This window comes from Lepidochelys olivacea (genome assembly GCF_965140295.1).
Source record: "Lepidochelys olivacea isolate rLepOli2 genome assembly, chromosome: 21".
Classification (NCBI taxonomy): Eukaryota; Metazoa; Chordata; order Testudines; family Cheloniidae; genus Lepidochelys; species Lepidochelys olivacea.
Genome location: NC_140431.1, coordinates 16258251 through 16277130, shown reverse-complemented (window position 1 = coordinate 16277130; position 18880 = coordinate 16258251). Strand labels below are relative to the sequence as shown.

Sequence of the window (18880 nt, the reverse complement as noted above, 5' to 3'; positions counted from 1 at the left end):
AGTTTCCCCTTCTGCAACCAGGGACTGCACTCGCTAGTGCGAGGTGCAGAGGACGGGCTGCGGGCAGTGCTTGTCTGTCAGCACAGTGCAGCAGTGCAGGGAGTGTGGGACTGACGCCTGCTAGCACAGACAGTGTCTGCGTCTCGGAGCTGCTCTTGGTCCTGTGCTGGTGGAGGCAGCTGTGTCTCCCTGCCGTGTCTCCCTGTCCCTGCTGTGGAAGGCTGTCACTCACGAGGAGATGCCTTGCGGCTGGGACCAGCTCTCCTCTGCACAGATGTCACCATGGTGGCTGTGTGATCCCTGGGGAAACGACAAGCCCCTGGTACCACAACCCCCTGGCCTTGGAAAGTTTTCTCCCGTCCCCAACTTGAGCCCAGCATTTTGCGGGCTTTGCCCCACAGCCTATTCTAAGTTATTGGAGAGTAAAATAAAAGACTGAAACGGTGACTTCTCCCCCAGCTCCACCCTGCTAACTCAAAGTGACTGCAAGGATTTACTTCAAACTCTCCCTCACATCTCCTGTCGGGGCTCAGACCCAGGACAGTAGCTGACATTGAAATGGGGCTGACATTGAAATATCTTGTGTCTCTTGTGCCCATTCTTTGAGCCATGGGGCAGGGGGAGGAGGAAGGCAATTTGGGGAAGGGGGGGTCACTTCAGAAAAGGTCCTGTAGGCTCAGCCAGACTTCTGTAGTAATTCCCATGGCATAAGTGGGACGCTGCTTCCCCAGTCACCTTGGCCAATTTGTGGAGGTCCTAGTTCTTGGAGTGAATCCCCAGTAAGACTCAGAATTAAGGAAAAATCCCGGAGACTCACCAGCTCTCAGATGGGTTCTTCCATTCCCTGGGGCATCTCCAGACAGCATCAGCCCGGCTGTGGAGAGCTGCCACCCTCGCACGGTGAAGCCTTCGGCATCAGACTGGAGAGAGACGGACGGATGGAAGTTCATGGCCTCAAGACACTGTCTGCTGCTGCAAACTTGTAACCCTCTGGGGCTGGCAGTTGGGTTGATGCACATTTTCCAGCACCTGCCCCATCTGCCACGAGTAGAGGATGTGGTCAGCTCAGCAGAAACCAGTCGCAGTCTGTGATTAATCTCTAGTGCCGTGCGGGCTCTCAGGAGATCATTTCCCACGAGGGCAGTTGGGGGCATGGACAGGGCAGCCCAGATACTATGCCAGCCTGGAGGGTCTGTCCTGGGCCCATCTACACTAGGCAAGGGAACTGCTGCCAAGGCCTGGGCTGGTTTCCTCACTTCTCTGCGCAGCAAACTGCACGGCAGGTGTGTGTGACAGAGCCATGTCAGCGTGTACCTCACAGCACCTCTGGCAGCTGGGGCTGTCCCTGGGTGTCTGGGATGCCTGAAGCATCCAGGGCAACCAGGCTGCCTGGGGGCTGTCATGCTAACTTCACTTTGGCTTGCTTTGGAAGGGAGCACCTGGCCTGGGGTAGCCTGGGGTCCCCCCAAACTGCCTCACACCCAGCCTGGCCTCTGCCTCTCACCGCAGCCTCCCCTTCTGCCCACACAGCCTGGGCCTCAGCCCCACCTCCGGTCTGTCCCCACAACAGGCCACCTCAGCCTCTCCCCAGTCGGGTCTCACCTCAGCTCCCCTTGCCAAACTGGCCCCAAACCAGTGTTCACCTCAGCCTCCCTTCTACCCCACGTGAGCTTCCTTTCCCTGGGCTTCTCCTCAGCCTCACCTCTGTGCCCAAACCAGCCCCCCGCCCTGCCCTGCACATCAGCCCCTGTGCAGCCAGGCCTCCAGCCTCGTCTCTTCCCGCCCAAACAGCCCCCTCCACATCAGCCCCTGCGCAGCCAGGCCTCTAGCCTCGTCTCTTCCCTGCCATACCAACCCCCCGCCCCGAACGTCAGCCCCTGCGCAGCCAGGCCTCCAGCCACGTCTATTCCCCCCAAAACAGCCCCCTCCACATCAGCCCTAGCGCAGTCAGGCCTCCATCCTCATCTCTTCCCCCCAAAACCAGCCCCCTGCTCTGCACGTCAGCCCCTGCGCAGCCAGGCCTCCAGCCTCGTCCCTTCCCCCCCAGCCGGGCCACACCTCAGTCTCTCTTTTGCCACTGGCCAGGCCTCAGGGTCCCCTGGGTGAACCAAACCATCAGGGCCCTCTTTCAGATCTCAGATGCCTTCCTCCCCTGGACCCCAGACCTCCATTTCCAGCTCAGCTCCCATTTTCCATTCACCGGGTCCTACTGCCTCTGTCTGCCCCGCTCTTTCATGGGCTGTGAATGGGACCAAAGCCCACTGTGATTCACCCACCGGGAAGGATTTTTGTCCACCCTGGAGCATCAGGCCAGGCTCCCAGTGAGCTTGGCAGCCAATTGGGGGTGTGGGTGCAGCTAATGTCACACGGTGCCCTGGGTGGGGAGCAAACCTACGACTTCGGGATCAGAGCCAATGCTGCCTGTGTTAAAGACCCAGCTCTTCTAGCCAGGGTGGTGGCCGGCTCCTCTGCCTCGCCAGGGGGCCCAGCTGCCACTAGAGGGGGATGGAGCAGGCACCGAATGGCGGCGTGTGGGGTGACACTAACAGTCACACTCCCTGCAGGGATAGATCTCTGGGGGTTATTCAGGGTGCACTGGATGCCCACAGCATCCTCTTGCTCATGTGAACGCTTTCAGCTGTCCACGCACAGCGCCAAGCAAATCCCAGACTGGAACGCTGGGCCCTGGCTTTAACCAAAAGTCACTGCCTGCAAGCGTTTGCTGAGGCTGGTTTGCAAGTGACATGGTGAGAGGGTTTGGCAGTGAGGTTTTCAGGGTGTTGTAGTAAAGCCACCGAAAGGCTCTGGCCTTGTAACCCTGCTCAGATCTCGGTCCCTGCCCATTGCCCTACAGATCCCCCCATCGCCTCAGGCACTAGATTAGAGCCCTGGGTCTCCACACTCAAGGACAATTTATAGGCTCTTATGAGTCTCCTAGTATTTTTCACATGAGCTGGGTAATATTTTTTAATGATCCTTATTACATTACACAGCCCTGCCGCGCTGGGGGTGGGTCAGCGAGGGGCAAACGCACTGGGTGGGCATAAAGAGCCCAATGCCCTGAGGTCAATGGAACCAGAGGGAGCTCAGCACTTGGCAGTACTGAATCTTTGGGGCACCAGAGAGATGATACAGCAGGGAGCTGGTTTCATAATGCCTGCCATTTCGCCACGGTTACCAGCTACTTCCACAAGCCTTAATACACAGCCCTTCTCACCCCACTGCTACGTGGCTATTCATGGAGGCTGGAGGCTGCCTTTAAATACCAATGGTAAGTAGCTGAGTGGAAAATCATTTAAAACCTGTTCCAAACCAATTACCTCATCCCACTGGCAGAACCAGCCCCTAATGCTGGCTATGCTCCTTACATCAGGCCCTGGTTGCACAGCGGGAACCCAGAGCTCTGGGCTTAGTTTTGTTAGATTGACAAAGAACATGGAGTCAAGGCAAATTGCTCCCTTGTCTTCTGCTCTATACATAACGTGAGAACAAATTGGGGTCATGTGATGAAATTAATGGCTGGGAAATTTAGAACTAATAAAAGGCTACTTCTTAATAGTGTGTTGCAGATAATCTGAGAAACTCCCTGCCACAGGGAATTAGAGTCACATGCTGTGGCTGTAAAGTACGGTGCCGAACCACAGTATTTAGCGATACCTTGGAAGACGTCATGGTTCATGGCAGTAGCTGATGGCACATGGGCAGGAAGGACCATATCCCTCTACACTCAATATAGCTGTTGATCAGGCACGTGATGGGAGATTTTTTTTGCCTGCTGTGAGCTTCCTGTGCAGGCCACAGCTGAAGGCAGAACAGTGGACCTGGTGGGACCTGATTCAGTATGGCAAGGTGGCCAGGCAGCAGTGGGCATGATGTATGAGAAACGTCTAAGGACCACAGCTGAGAGCTGAGTTGCAGGGACTATTTTACCATCACTACAAAATGTAAAATAAAAAAAGTAAAGTAAAGTAAAAAGAGTAAAAGTAAAGTAAAAGTTTAGTAAAAAGTAAAAAAAGTAAAAGAAGCACCTCTGTAAAATCAGGATGGAAGGTAACTTTACAGGGTAATCAGATTCAAAACACAGAGGATTCCCCTCTAGGCAAAACTTTAAAGTTACAAAAAACAGGGAAAAACCTCCCTCTTAGCACAGGGAAAATTCACAAGTTAAAAACAAAAGGTAATCTAACGCGCCCTGCCTTATTTACTTACTCTTTTTGCAATATTGAGACTCACTTTACGATGGTTTATAGGAGGAGTTTTCTGACCTGATGCTTCTCTGCTTCCCAAGAGAACACACAAACAAAAGCACAAACAAAGCCTCTCCCCCCTCTCTCCCCCCCAGATTTGAAAGTATCTTCTTTCCCCATTGGTCCTTTTGTTCAGATGCCAACCAGGTTATCTGAGCTTCTTAAGCCCTTACAGGTAAGGAGGAATTCTAGGCTACCTTTAGCTGTATGGTTACGACATCACCCTATTCTGACCCAAGGGAAGACTTTGATCCTTTTGGGATTTCCGGGGTGCTGAACAGTGTCATCTCAGCAGGAGGCAGTGGAGAGTCACAGCCAGGCTACCAAAAGGCAGCATAACTGCACATCGGAATCCTGGCCAGGAGGCCGCAGAAATACTGAGATATAATGATCATCTTCTGATGAGCACAGAAACCTGTTGTATATGCACTGTTTAGCTACTTGTCTGCATATAACCTCTCCGCTTCTACTGGACAACAGTTTTGTCAAAGGAGTAGTGCTATCCCCTGTCATATTTTACTTTATTTGCTACCAAGGCATATAAAATCCCCGCCGCAGTTTCAATCAGCTATGGTATTCTTACTCACTTTCTCTTGCAAACTGCTGTGAACATTGAACAGCTGCATTGTCCTACCCCAGAGAAGGCTGCATTTCAGCTGAAATTCACTCATCTGTAAAGACAATACAAGCAAAACCCCACTGGTTTCACTGTACTTTACCTCTACAACTGAAGAGCAGAGCCAGGACTGTGAGTGAGGACTTTTAACTACCTTCGGTTATCCAGTACTTTTCTCAAAGGCAGGTCCAGTCATGGTGTCTGTTTGTGTAGAGAGGAAGGAAGGCCCAGTGGTTAGGGCACTAATTTAGGACTTGGGAGATCAGGGATCAAGTCCCAGCTCTGCTATAGACTCCTAATGTGACCTGGGTCAAGTCTATTGGGGTGCGTCTACACCGCAATAAAACACCTGCAACTGGCCTGTATCAGCTGCCTCGGGCTCGCAGAGCTATAAAATTGAAGTGTGGTCATTCAGTCTTGGACTGGAGCCCAGGCTCTGGGAAGCTGTGGGAAAGAAAGAGGAAGCGAAACAGAGTGAAATGCAGCAAAAAAATGCAGGTGTGAGAGGGGAGTGGGGCAGAGTGAAAAAGAATCACAGCTAACAATCCTAAGTGTTGTGGGACTCGAGTTACTTCTGTGCCAAAAAATTAAAAATTCTGCACGCAGTATTGCAAAATTCTGCAAATTTTATTTGTCAAACAAATGTGGAGGCTCCAGCATGGCATTGGGGAGCACAAGGCACTGGCTGCACAGAGGTGGGAAATCAGAAAGTCGTTTTTCTGCAGGGCAGCAAAGAAATCTGCAGGGGACATAAATTCTGCGCATGCGCAGTGGTGCAGAATTCCCCCAGGAGTATCGGGTTTCCTGGCTTGGTCAGTGAATCCAGGTATGGTCACTGCTGCACCTCTGTTTCCCAGTCTGTACAATGGGGCAGTGACCTCGCTGACCTCACAGAAGGCTGGGAGGGTTTGGCAGGCCTCAGAATAGGAACCAGCAAGGTTCTGCCCAGATGTTATGGAGCGTTGAGATGGTTTGGCGTGAAGGTGTTCCGCATCCAAACCCATTTCCCAGCAAACTGTTCACTACTCCTCCTCCAAGTGAGGTGGGGGTCAGAGGGCCAGATCAGGCATGGAGCTACACTGATTTACATCAGCTAAGGATCTGGCCTACCAGGGTCTGGTATCTAGACTGCAGGGCCCCATGTACCCTCACTGCTGACTCGAGGTGTCCTGACGGGTCCTTGCCGGAGTGAAACGGGTTCAGCTGTGAGTGGTGCTAGGACCAAACGGGTCTGAGCCCATTACACAATGCGCGACTGAGTCCACGATCCCCGGAGCTGGATGGTGCATTTCTGTGTTGGCCCTGGCCAAAGCCTTGTTCTGTTCATATCATATCAGCAGTCGTGTCCTCATGCGGATGGGCCCTAGGTCCCCGAAGCAATCCGGAGCGTGCAGAATGAACCCACAGGCGCTGAACACAGTCCTGGCGTTCCGGTCTCAGCCGGATCCCCGGGTAGTTCATTTGCTCGGCCCCTAAGAAGGACCCAGGCGAGCTGGCTTTCCAGACAACCCCTTAGTTTGCCGTTGTGCATCTGCCCAGCCGGCGGGTCGCTGCTAATCCACACGTCCCTCGGGGGCGGGTTTGGAGATTCCTCCCTCCCCCACGCGCCCGGGGCTCCAGGAGAACAGCCGCCGCGGGGGCGGACCGGGCTGCTGGGAGGAGCCCTGTGCCTCAGTGGCTGCCCGGCCAAGCCCGGGGCGCCGGAAAAGGGGCAGCACGTGGGGGCGGGGGGTGGCTAGTGGCCTCCATGGCCACCGCCCAACGCAGGGGGCGAAGCGAACACCAGCTCCGCGGCGCGGCACCCCGCCCTCGCCGTGTCTGCTGCGCCCCGGGGCCGCTCCGGGGCCCGCGGGCCGAGTCTGTAAAGCACGCTAGCGCCCGCCCCCGTGCCCCGCGGGGCTTGGACAGAGGCCCCCGGAGCTCCAGCCGCTGGGACGCCGCTGGGCTGTGCCGGCGTGAAACCAGCCGCTGGGGAGCGGCCGGGCTGCGCAGGGGGAGAAGCCGGCCCCGGGTAAGTGAACCCAGCCCCGGCTCCCTGTGAAGGGGAGCTCGGATCTGCGGCTGGAAGCGCCTCGCGATGCCCCCAGGGTCGTGCGCGCTGCTCCCCTCTCATGGCACTTGTTGCTGTTGGAACTTGCTCCCCGCGGGGAAGGAAGGAGCAGGCAGCCAGGGCCCCTTTGAGCCCCGTTGCTGCGTCCCCCTGCCGAGTTCAGACCAGCCGGAGCCCGGAGACTGAAGGGCGCTGGGGTCCTTGTGAGAGGTGGGTTTGCAACCTCTGGACCTGGCTCCAGGGTGCAGGGATCAGGCACAGAGACTGGGCCCGCTCCGGGGCTGGTGTAGGTTAGCGCTGCCTGGGTCTGGATTTACACCGCTGAGATCTGGCCAAAGGAAGGGTGAGGTTTGCTGCTTGGAGGAGGAAAGCCGGGCAGAGGCAGCCTGGGAGCTGAGACAGGGAGCCATCGCTGGCATGGGGTGACCGGCTCCCCGGCAATCCCCAGCGCCGGCAGCTTTCGCCTCCTTGGCTCGCGCTGTCCGAAGGAACAAGAGCAGGAGTTTGCCAGCCAGGCCCCGTAGTTCAGAGCAGGAATGAAGGGTAGGGTTGGCTGCTATGCTGGTGAGGTGTGCAAGTCCCGGGGATCCTTCGGGCCAGTCCTCAGCTGGTGTAAATCAGCATAGCTCAGCTGCCTTGTGGAGCTATTCCAGCTTACACCAGCTGAAGAGCGGGCCCATCATTTCTCTTGCAGCAGGACCTACCAACCCCCGATAGGAATCAGGGCCCCTAACTCTGCAGCCTACAAACCAGTAACACAAAGACAGTCCCTGCCTCTGCTTGCATGAAACCTGCAAAGGATTCTTACAATGGAGATGGGCCAGGCCCTCACCAGTCTGACTTGGGTTTCGCATTCCTCAGAGTTCAGGGATCATTGGATCCAGGAGGCCACATTGGCGTAAATTTGGGGTAACGCCATCAGCTTCAGTGGAGTTACTCTGGGTTTACATCAGTGTTACTGAGCCTGGAGTCTGGCCCAGGGTTCTTGAGCTCAGGGAATTTCGGTTCTGGGTTTGGAATCGGGACCCTGGGGGAGGGGCTGTGTGTGAAGAATAGGCCAAAGTCCTAGATCCAGATCTTTGGAGCAATATCAGAGAGGAGTCTACACACCCCAGCTGAGATCGGGGCCCCATTAGCCTGGGCGCCCCACACACAGGGAGAGGCACTCCCTGCCTGGCAGGGTTACAGCCCGCCCGCCCACACCCACACATGTGTCAGATGGTGGGGGGAGGGACATATCATTGTTCCCATCTTACAGATGGAGAACTGAGGCACAGAATGATGAACGTCTGTGACAGTGCTGGGAACTCAGCGCCAATCTCAGGGCTTCTCACCGGCTGCTATTTAGTGTTTGAAAGGCGTTATCCCAGGCCCCAATCCTGCAGCCGGAGCCACGTGTGCCTGGGAGGAGCCCATCAGCTGTAGCGGGGCTCTGCATGGGCCTGCGGGGATGGAACTGCAGGGTTGGCTCTGACCTCTGCAAAGCGTAGTGCATGCAGAGTACGGGACAAACGCTGCATAAAGTCACCTTCTACTTCACTGACTTTTTAAAATAAAAGGCGGAGCCGGTTAATTTTTCCCTTCTCAGAAAGGTTCAACAGTGACTTGGCCAAAGAGCTGAGGTCAGGAATGTCCATTGTCTGCCCTGGGGCAACTTTTGACAGCAGCGAGGGAAATCCATGCAGAGCCTGGTCTGTTTGCGTGTGATGGAAGTTCCAATAGACTCTGACCCAGGGCCTCACAAATGAGGTGGCTCTTGAAATGCAGAAGGTTTTAGGTTTTAGTTGCTAAGGGTCTGTCTAGGCTACCCACGTTACAGCGATGTGCGCAGCGTGTGTTATCGGCAGGGGAGAGCTCTCCCGGCAATAACAAATAACCCCCCCGAACGAGCGGTGGTCGCTTTCTCGTCGGGAGCGCGGCTCCCGGAGCTAAAGCCCTATATACTGGCGCTTTTCAGCGCTAACAATTTTTGTCGCTCGTGGGGTGTTTTTTCACACCCCCTAAACGACTGAAGTTTTAGCACTGAAAGCGGCAGTGTAGACGCCGCCTGACAATCCTGCTGTGCAGGCAAGAGCGGTTCTTCAGGAGCCCACTTGTGGAGCGGCTTTTGTCCAGGAAAACCTCCTACTGCCTGTCGGGGGGAAGGATCCCCATCCCTGATGAGGTTTGCATCTTTGAAGCAAGGGAAATCAGTCTCTTTCTCGGCCCTGCGGGATGATGGATGGTCTGTGACCAGGCAGGGAGACATTAACCGGCATTTGTCCTGCAGTGTGGATTATTTTTAAAGAGCTGATTATCAAAGCGGGATGAATCCACACAGTGGCCTGTGAATTCCCTGCCGTCTAGCTAAGACAAAGGAGCCTAGGTGCAGACAGGCAGGAGAGCGGTGTTGGAAGGGAAGCCGCTGGGGATCACCACTGCTTTATCACTGGCTTTCTGCCTTTAATTTCTCTTGTTCCTGGGCAGGGAATGTTTGCACAGTGCAGTTTGGTCTGGGTGCTGCTTCCTTTGGCACATAGCAGCTGAGAGCGACAGAGCAAGGCAGGTTTAGAAACCGTCCTGATCCCTGGCGACAAGAGGCCAAAAATGTGACAAGGTTTCTGAGATCAACAGGCTCTTTATTGCTCACTGTGCTAACATGCAAACCTGATAATCCAGCCTCTCCCACCCACCAACAGCCACTGGCCTTCACCCGCTCCTCAGCACGGTCACTTCTCCAAAAGCCATTGCAGTTTGTTTGCTTTTCCAGAGTGGGCTGGATTTTCCTTAATGACTTAGGAGTCAGTGGGACTTGTACTCCTAAATCACTCTGGCACTTTGAAGCTGCCACCCCCAGGGTACTGTCAGGAGGGAGAGCACAGTGTGGTGTTATTCACAGGGGATGGGGGCAGGAGCCCAGGAGTCTGTTTCTGGCTCTGTCGACCTTGGGCTCATCACACCAAATTTTCAAAGCTAGATGCTGGTTTTGGTGTCAAACTTGAAACACTTCGGGCCTGATTTCCCAAAGTGCTGGGCACCCCCAAATCCCAGATGAAGTCAGTGGACCCTGGGGGTGTCTGCATCTCGGAGATCAGGCCCGGGGGGTCTCACAAATTCAAGCACCCTAAACCAGTTTAACCCGTCTGTGCTGCAATTTCCCCCATTACAAATAAGGAAAAATGAGCTCCTGACTTGCTTCCCAGGGGGTTGTGCGACTGAGCCCCCTGTTGGTGAGGTGCTTTGGGATCCCTGTGTGGAAGGCACTATATGAATGATCTGAGGACAGTCTATTAAAACCAATTCTATTTTGCACTTCTATAGCGCGCTCCACCCACAGAGCTCAAAGCACGCTTCAGTATTGTCACCCAACGGTACGGATACGGAAACGGAGGGACAGGGAGGTTGGACTAGGCTTGCCCATGGCCACGAAGCAAGCTAGTGTCAGAGCTGGGACCAGAGCCCCAGTCTGTCGTTCGTCAAAAGAAGTGAACAAACCATGTTTGTGATGCAGCCTGCTTGATATGTGTGTCAGGCGTTCGCAGAGGGTCGGGCCAGAAGGGACCGCGCTGATGATCTAGTCTGAGCCCCTACACAGCACAGGCCAGAGACCCACCCCTGGGTTCCCGCATGCAGCCCCTACGCTGTGCTTGAGCTAGAGTAGCTCGGCTAGACGAACGTCCAGGGGGACATGTGGTTTAGCAATGAACTCTCCTGGTCCCTGTTGGCAATCCCAGCCTGGCCGGACACCGCAGGATGCAGTCATCGGCTTCCCCGTTGTTGCTGTGAATTGGGGGGAGTCTCCTGTGAGAAGAGAGGCCGAGGCTGCACTGGACGGGGTACCAGCACAGCTCGATCAGTACAGCTGGACTGGCAAACCCTCCTGGTGGGGATGCAGTATCCACTGGCCAGAAAGCGCCGTTGGCAGTATAGATTGTACCAGTTCCCTGCGTGAAATACACCCCAACCCACACTGCTATGGCAGCAAAAATGTCTAGGGTAGCCCTGGCCTTGGATTACAGGTGTTGGCATCTGAGACAAAGCCAGATAAGCTTGGCCTTGCTGTGACTGACATAGCAGGAATGTGGAGAGAAGGGGGCGTCTGTGAGCCAATGAGATTGATCCAGTACAAGGGAACATGTGATCTCCCACGAACAAAGCAGCGCTAAGCAATTGTCCGATTGGCTCATCACCTTGGAACAACCTTGGTTTTATTTAACCAGGAGCTGTCCAAATTGTTTTGCCGACTCCCCTGGAGGGGGACGAGGGAATCAGGCCAGGCTGGAAACACGAAGAATAAAATCTCAAATCAGCAGCATGAAGTTCCAGGGGATTCCCTGGCACCGGCCTAAGGGATCGCCCACCCTGCACTGCAGTGTGGACTGTGGGGGGTGGGTGAATGATAGTGCACCCAAAAGTAGGGAGCTCTAACCGCCCCGTGGGGAGGCTGCTGGACCAAATGAAAAGGTAGCTGGTTTGCACTACCATAGGCCTGTTTGAATGAGGTCTTTTGCGCCTAACTCACTTTAGGCACTTTGGGAAATCCCACCTGCAGTCTCTGTGAGTAATATTTCAGAAGTGCTCGGTGACACACTGAAAGCCAATGGGACTTAGGCTCCTCGGTAACTGAGGCACTTCTGAAAAAGTTCCCCACAGAGATGACAGATGGGATTTTCAAATGCACCCAAGTGAGTTAGGAGCACAAGTTCCATTGACTTTCAGGTACTTTAGCGGTACCTCCCTAGCCCAGACAGGGGTGTCACTGGGCCCACACCCTCAGTGGGGAATCGGAAATCCTGACCTTTGCACCTTCCGCAAGGGTTCTCTGTAACATCAGCTGTAAGGAACGATAGCGGGTCAGATCTTCAGCCGGTGTAAATCAACATAGCTCCATTGAAGTCTTATCGACCTAGACTGATTTCCACCAACGGAGCATCTAGACCAGGGGTTCTCAAACTGGGGGTTTGACCAGGGTGGGTTGTGAGGTATTACACGGGGGGGTCGCGAGCTGTCAGCATCCTCCCCAAACCCGACTTTGCCTCCAGCATTTATAATGGTGTTAAATATGTAAAGAAGTGTTTTCAATTTAAAAGGGGGGTCGCGCACAGAGGCTTGCTATGTAAAAGGGGCCACCAGTACAAAAATTTGAGACCCACTGATGTAGACCATAGTCTCGTTTTAAAGTGACCCTGGAGGTATACACCACCTCCACCTGGTGAGCGCCTGGCACTGTGGTATCTGGGCTGCCTTTGTGTGCACAATATAACACCCGCCTGCCCGTGAGAGCAGGGAGCTCGTCCTTTGCACTGCTCTGATGCCCATGTGCACAGTCCCACAGCCCCATTGTCAGTGCAGCTCGAGGCACTCGGGTGCAGAATTCTTCTCTGCTGGCAGAACGTGCGCCTTCTGCTGGCTGCCTCCCCCTTCCTGCTTTGGTCATGGCCACAGACGGGCTTGCTCTTCGTGGCCCTCCCAGCGGGGAGGGAGAAGATGTCAGGAAACGCCGGGAGGCCATGCACAGGGTTGGGCTTGGATTGTGTTGCTACCTGTGTCGATCAGGAGTGACTCTGCTGAAGTCACTGGCCTTACTCACAGGTAAACCCAGGGTCAGCAAGAGGGGTAAAGCCCCCGCCTGTTCAGATCAGCTGTTGCTGTGGCTTTGGGAGAGCAGAGAAGCTTCTCAGGAGCTTGGGACAGGACCAATCTTCCTTCTGTTCCCCTTTTCATTGTCTTCAGTCGCATGGTGACCTGTCCTGCCCATATGAAGGGTACAGCCCCTGCCCCACATGGCAGTCCACTCAGTGGCACTGACAAGCGCCACAGGCTTTGAGGAACAGCATCAGAACCTTTGCCCCAGTTCCAAACACCTGGAGACCATGGCTCTGGCTCTGCATTTATTTAAGAGCCTCTGTGGCTCTTGGCGCTGGAGTATCTGAGCATCTGCCAGCTATCAGTGGGCTCCATCCAAGACAGGCAAGTGTTATCCCCATTGTACAGCTGAGGAAACTGAGGCACAGCATGGGGAAGTGACCTGTCCAAGAGCTCATGAGACTCTGGGGCTGCCCCAGGAACTGAATCCACATCTCCACAAGGCCAACCTTCCTCTCCACCTGAACTCAGTGCTGTCATCCAAGGCTACTCGGCCTCTTTGAAGAGCTCTCCCTGCGGCGCTGACGTTTCATGGTTAGTATTTATTTTCAGCCTTCCCAGAGCATGGTTAATAATCCCTCTGCTGCTGCAACATCCCGACCCGTGTGTCCAGTGCCTGCACCAGACAAGGCTGGGCAGGTCAAGTCTTTGTCTTGGACAACAAGGAAAGTTCTCAGGCCAGAACCCAGCTGTGTTCCTTCTGCGGCTGGCCAGGCATTGGCTGCCCTGGCCCATGGCTGAGTTCTTACCGGAGTGGGTGGGCGGGCTGGTGGGTGGGAAGAAGGCTGGCAGGGATGGAACTAGGGCCAGAAATGTTGGCCAGGGATTTTCTGATGTGGGCACTCATTTTTTTTGGCAGAGCCACTTGAGAAGCCAGGGCCCTTCCGAGGTGCTGCCTGGGTATGTGACTCCATCGAAGTCAGTCACCTCATCGAGTCATCGAATCTCAAGGCTGGGAGGGACCTCAGGAGGTCATTTAGTCCCAACCCCTGCTCAGAGCAGGACCAATCCCCAACTAAATCATCCCAGCCAGGGCTTTGTCAAGCCGGGCCTTAAACACCTCTAAGGAAGGAGATTCCACCATCTCCCTAGGTAACCCGTTCCAGTGTTTCACCACCCTCCTAGTGAAAAAGTTTTCCCTAATAGCCAACCTAAACCTCCCCCACTGCAACTTGAGACCATTACTCCTTGTTCTGTCATCTGCTACCACTGAGAACAGTCTAGATCCATCCTCTTTGGAACCCCCTTTCAGGGAGATGAAAGCAGCTATCAAATCCCCCCTCATTCTTCTCTTCCGCAGACAAAATAATCCCAATTCCCTCAGCCTCTCCTCATAACTCATGTGTTCCAGCCCCCTCATCATTTTTGTTGCCCTCTGCTGGACTCTTTCCAGTTTTTCCACATCCTTCTTGTAGTGTGGGGCCCAAAACTGGACACAGTACTCCAGATGAGGCCTCACCAATGTCGAATAGAGGGGAACGATCACGTCCCTCGATCTGCTGGCAATGCTAATACGTATACTGCCCAAAATGCCATTGGCCTTCTTGGCAACAAGGGCACACTGTTGACTCCTATCCAGCTCCTCGTCCACTGTAACTCCTAGGTCCTTTTCTGCAGAACTGCTGCCGAGCCATTTGGTCCCTCGTCTGCAGCGGTACATGGGATTATTCCGTCCTAAATGTAGGACTCTGCACTTGTCCTTGTTGAACCTCATCAGATTTCTTTTGGCCCAATCCTCTAATTTGTCTAGGGCCCTCTGTATCCTATCCCTTATGCTTCTCCCATCCTGTCAAGGTTCCTCCCCCACTCTGAACTCTAGGGTACAGATGTGGGGACCTGCATGAAAAACCTCCTATGCTTCTCTTTACCAGCTTAGGTCAAAACTTCCCCAAGGTACAAAATATTCCACCCTTTGTCCTTGGATTGGCCGCTACCACCACCAAACAAATAGTGGTTACTGGGGAAGAGCTGTTTGGACACGTCTTTCCCCCCAAAATACTTCCCAAAACCTTGCACCCCACTTTCTGGACAGGGTTTGGTAAAAAGCCTCACCAATTTGCCTAGGTGACTACAGACCCAGACCCTTGGATCTTAAGAACAATGAACAATCCTCCCAACACTTGCACCCCCCTTTCCTGGGAAATGTTGGATAAAAAGCCTCACCAATTTGCATAGGTGACCACAGACCCAAACCCTTGGATCTGAGAACAATGAAAAAGCATTCAGTTTTCTTACAAGAAGACTTTTAATAGAAATAGAAGTAAATAGAAAGAAAGAAATCCCCCCTGTAAAATCAGGATGGTAGATACCTTACGGGGTAATTAGATTCAAAACATAGAGAACCCCTCTAGGCAAAACCTTAAGTTACAAAAAAGATACACAGACAGAAATAGTTATTCTATTCAGCACAATTCTTTTCTCAGCCATTTAAAGAAATCATAATCTAACACATACCTAGCTAGATTACTTACTAAAAGTTCTAAGACTCCATTCCTGGTCTATCCCCGGCAAAGACCCAGCATACAGACAGACACAGACCCTTTGTTTCTCTCCCTCCTCCCAGCTTTTGAAAGTATCTTGTCTCCTCATTGGTCATTTTGGTCAGGTGCCAGCGAGGTTACCTTTAGCTTCTTGGTGAGAGGAGCTTTCCCCTGGCCAGGAGGGATTTCAAAGGGGTTTACCCTTCCCTTTATATTTATGACACCTCCCATTCCCGCTTCATTCAGGCAGAGATGTCTGAAGAGTGCTGCAGAGATGGGCTATACATCCCAGTGTGCTGGACGGGGCACGGGGACTGTGTTTCTGGCCATGTTTGCAGGAGCAGATGTGCTGCTGAGCACGGTTCCTGGGATGTGTGTGGGGTCGGGTATGGTAAAGAAAATCCTTTAACTGGGCATTTCCTTGTTTTGAAGGCCTGCTATGCACACACGCTTTCTGCTGGTATCGCTGTCAGGCAGAAGTGTAATTATTTACCAGTACAGTTATACCACTGCGAGCACTAATGTGGGTGCAGTTATACCAGTATACAGGTGCCTTAAGCCAGGAGAGTCTGTTCCCCCTCCTGGTTGGGGATGAATTGGACCGGTAAGAACACCTTCATACCAGTATAGTTGTGTCCACACTCGGGGCTTGGACCACTTTAACCCTAATGGCCCTGTAACCCAGTACAAGTTCTGTGTGGAGACGAGGGCTAAGGGTTGTGGGGGACTGGTGGCACTTACACACCTGGGCCTGGTTAGTGATGAGAACAACTAATAATCACCCCCCAGTGCCGCCCATCAGTAGCCTGGTTTTCATCCGAGGATCTCCAAGCACACTGTAAAGGTTGGTTAATTCAGCCTCCCAGCAGACCAGTCTCACTAGCCCTCTTCGACAGGTGAGGAAGCGAAGTCGTGGGAGGGGAAGTGACTTGCCAGCCGGCCAGTTGAGAGCAGAGGAACCCCTGGGCTCTGCTCTGACCACTAGACTGTACTCCCTGCAGATATCCTCAGAGAAAAGTCACAGTTCTGTGACCAATCAGCCCCTTGCAAGGGGCGGCTCCATTCTATGCGACCTCTCACTCTGGCTATGCAGTTACTGCATGTCCATCACTGAGCCAGCCTAGACGCCGTCTTGTCTGAAGGAGACAGGTGCGGAGCGTTGTTCCAGCCCCGCCGTGGAGGGTTGGTCAGAGATGGTGAATTTCCTTCCATTTGTTTCTGTGACGGGGCTGCACTGAAAGAACCGGGCCCCGTGGCCCAGCTCTGGCAGCTGGCTGGAGTTCCTCTGACTCAGGGTGCGTCTAGCCGAGCGTGTGAATGTAGAACCAGCAGCCGCCCAGCGTGGGCACTGATTGCAGCAGAGCGTTTGTGGCAGCGGCAGGATCCCGGCTGTTTGGCGGAGTCTCCACTCCCTGGCCTTTGGAATCCAGCCGCTCAGCGTGATTTCCACTAAAGAGAAATCCAGCCCTTCCTTTGCCTTTATCGTGCTGTGTCTGTAACCCGTGTGTCAGATGTGACGTTCCTGGACTGTCTGGGTCTGGGTTAGCAGGGGAGCCACTTGGGGAGGGGAGTGTTTGTCCAGGGCTGAACGCACTGGGGCTGAGTAATGATTAGGCTGTGTGAGGGGTTTTCTTGGCAAATGCTGCAGTGTTGTTACCATTCTGAGACAGAGATGGACGGAGACGTTCTCCCACGATACGCTGGCAAGGAATTCACCCGGCAGCTCGGCTTCCTGCAGCGCTCAGACCCAGGCAGGGTGCCCCAGAAGTCGTGCGCTGCGCCTGTGTGGACACAGCGGCTCCCATGCTAGTTCTCAGTACGGGCGCTCCAACTGGAGCCAGCCTGCCCCGCGTGCAGCCCGCCGTGAAGACCGTCCCCGGCACGGCTAGAATGGCGCCCGGCGGGCTGAGACCCAGCTCTGTCTTTGGTGCTCCCCAGGCCGGCGCTGAGGGAAGGAGCAGTCATGGCAGAGCTTCTCTTGGCCGAGTTTCCAGCTTAGTTTCATTTTTGTTTTGAATCTTTGTTCAGAAGGAGTTTTCTGGGACCGTCAGGTTCTTTGCTTGCTGGAGGGAAGAAGTGCCTCAGTTCTCCTGCTTTTTCAGCTGTTCAGGTGTGTTGTGATTAGCTAAGAACCCTGGTCCTGATTCTCCTCTCACACCACTTTCATCTTGGTGTAACCTCACTTCCTTAAATGGGATTACTCCTGTGAGTGAGAGGAGAATTGGGCTCAGAGGGTTACTCCTGATTTACATCCAGGTGAGAGAGAGGAGGATGGGGCCCAGTGGGTTTTACTTCTGATTTGCACCAGGGGAGTGAGGGGGATTTGGCCCCAGTGGGTTACGCCTGATTTACACTGTGGGGAGTGAGAGGGGAATCAGGCTCAGTGGGGAGGGAGGAGGGGAGTGAGAGGGGAATCGGATGTGTCGTTTACCCAGGCTGGTCCTGCTCAGAGCTCAGTCCGTTCCCGTATCCCTCTGTGACAGCCACTGCTCCCTGGTGTGCCTCTGGCCGGTTAGGCAAGGCCTGTGTTTGGGAGACAGCGTGCAGGGATTCCCTCCCGCCTCACCCCTGCAGCTGTGGGCTGGTGAGCTCAGATTACCCCTAGCTGAGCTTGCACAATCGTAGCACTGTGTGCGGGTGTGCGTGGCTGAGCTTCTCCTGTTGCTGTGGGGCAGTGGGAGGGGTGTAAGCGCTACAGACCGAGCAGGAGGGATCCGCACGCACTGTGGGGTGCAGGCGATGTGCTGTGCTAAGGCCCAGGCCGGTGGCCCAGCTGAGCCTCTGGCTGGGTGGGACAGGCCACTGCGCCCTGGCTGTGCGTCTTGTGTGGTGCAGGTTTCCCACGCAGCTCTTGGAAGAGGGCTTGCTCCTCCCTGCCCCGGGAACGCCTTGTGCCGCTTGCATGCTGCCTCTGCGCCTGGCCCCGCCGCGCCTGGCAGGGCTGGGACGGTGTTGCTCACCTGCCCCTCCTCTCTGACTCACTGGTTCCCCTGGCACGGCAAGAGCCAGCGGAGTGGAGCCAGAGCGAAGACAGAGGCTGGCGGAGGGGACCAGTCGACTGTTTTGGGGGGGATTGGGAGAAATCCGTGAGCTGGATTTCAAATCAGAAGGCAGCTGTTTCTGGGCCGGCGCAGGGTGGAGAAGCCCGCCAGGTAAGGACGGCTCTGCTCCTTCCCGGGGGTCGGTAGGTGAGCTGGGGCGGGGGAATGAATGGAAGGGAAACCCGGGGGCCTGGGGTGGAGAAATTCGCCAGCCCTGCCAGCCCCACTCGTGGTACCAGAGCACATGGCTGTGGCCTGGGAGACATTTCCTTCCTGTGCCATTCTGGAGCCCCCTGGTTCCGCTGGGGCTGCGGGGAGATGGGGGAAGGAAGAGGGGAAAGGCAGCCTCCTTGTTTACCACAAGCCCTTTGTATTCAAGGAGAGTGGCTCTGGCCCTCCCCTCTCTGGAGGGTGCTAATTACAGCTCCTGGGAGGGAGAGGGCAGCTGCCGTGGCAGGGCCTGAGAGGCCCCTCTTTGCTGGTACCCCGCCGCCCCCCCAGTATGGGACTAGCAGAGTAACCTCGCTCAACACTAAGCCAGCAGAGAGACACCCAGGGACTTCAGTGGGCTTGGCTTAGCTCCGGGGGGCGTGCCATCCCCAGCACTCACTACAGGAGTATGTTCTCAGTGGAGACAAAACCAACCCCTAGTCCTTTCTCCGGAGCCCCCTCCCTTTCCCTCCCCTCGTTGCAGTCTCTGGGGCTGGGGACGCTCCTTGGGGGTTTTTATTTCTGCTAAATCCCCATGGCTCAGAGTTTGCCAGCCCCCGGTGCTGACGTCTGGGCTGGCAGGAGGTTTGTGCTGTTCGGCTGGCAGAGCA

At 54.7% G+C, this 18880-nt stretch overlaps 1 protein-coding gene across 5 annotated transcripts in view; it reads left to right on the top strand.

Annotated features, from left to right (window-relative positions):
* Positions 1 to 5515: 5515 nt before the first annotated feature.
* Positions 5516 to 18880, top strand: part of INAVA (innate immunity activator) — a 37307-nt gene continuing 23942 nt past the window's right edge. For 4 of the 5 annotated variants that reach the window (XM_084611067.1, XM_084611066.1, XM_084611068.1 and 1 more), the window contains exon 1: positions 5516 to 6874. The gene's annotated coding sequence lies outside the window, so the exon portion shown is untranslated. Of the gene's footprint in view, positions 6875 to 17766; positions 18171 to 18880 lie in introns of those variants that run through there. The other variant, XM_084611065.1, reaches the window with a different exon arrangement.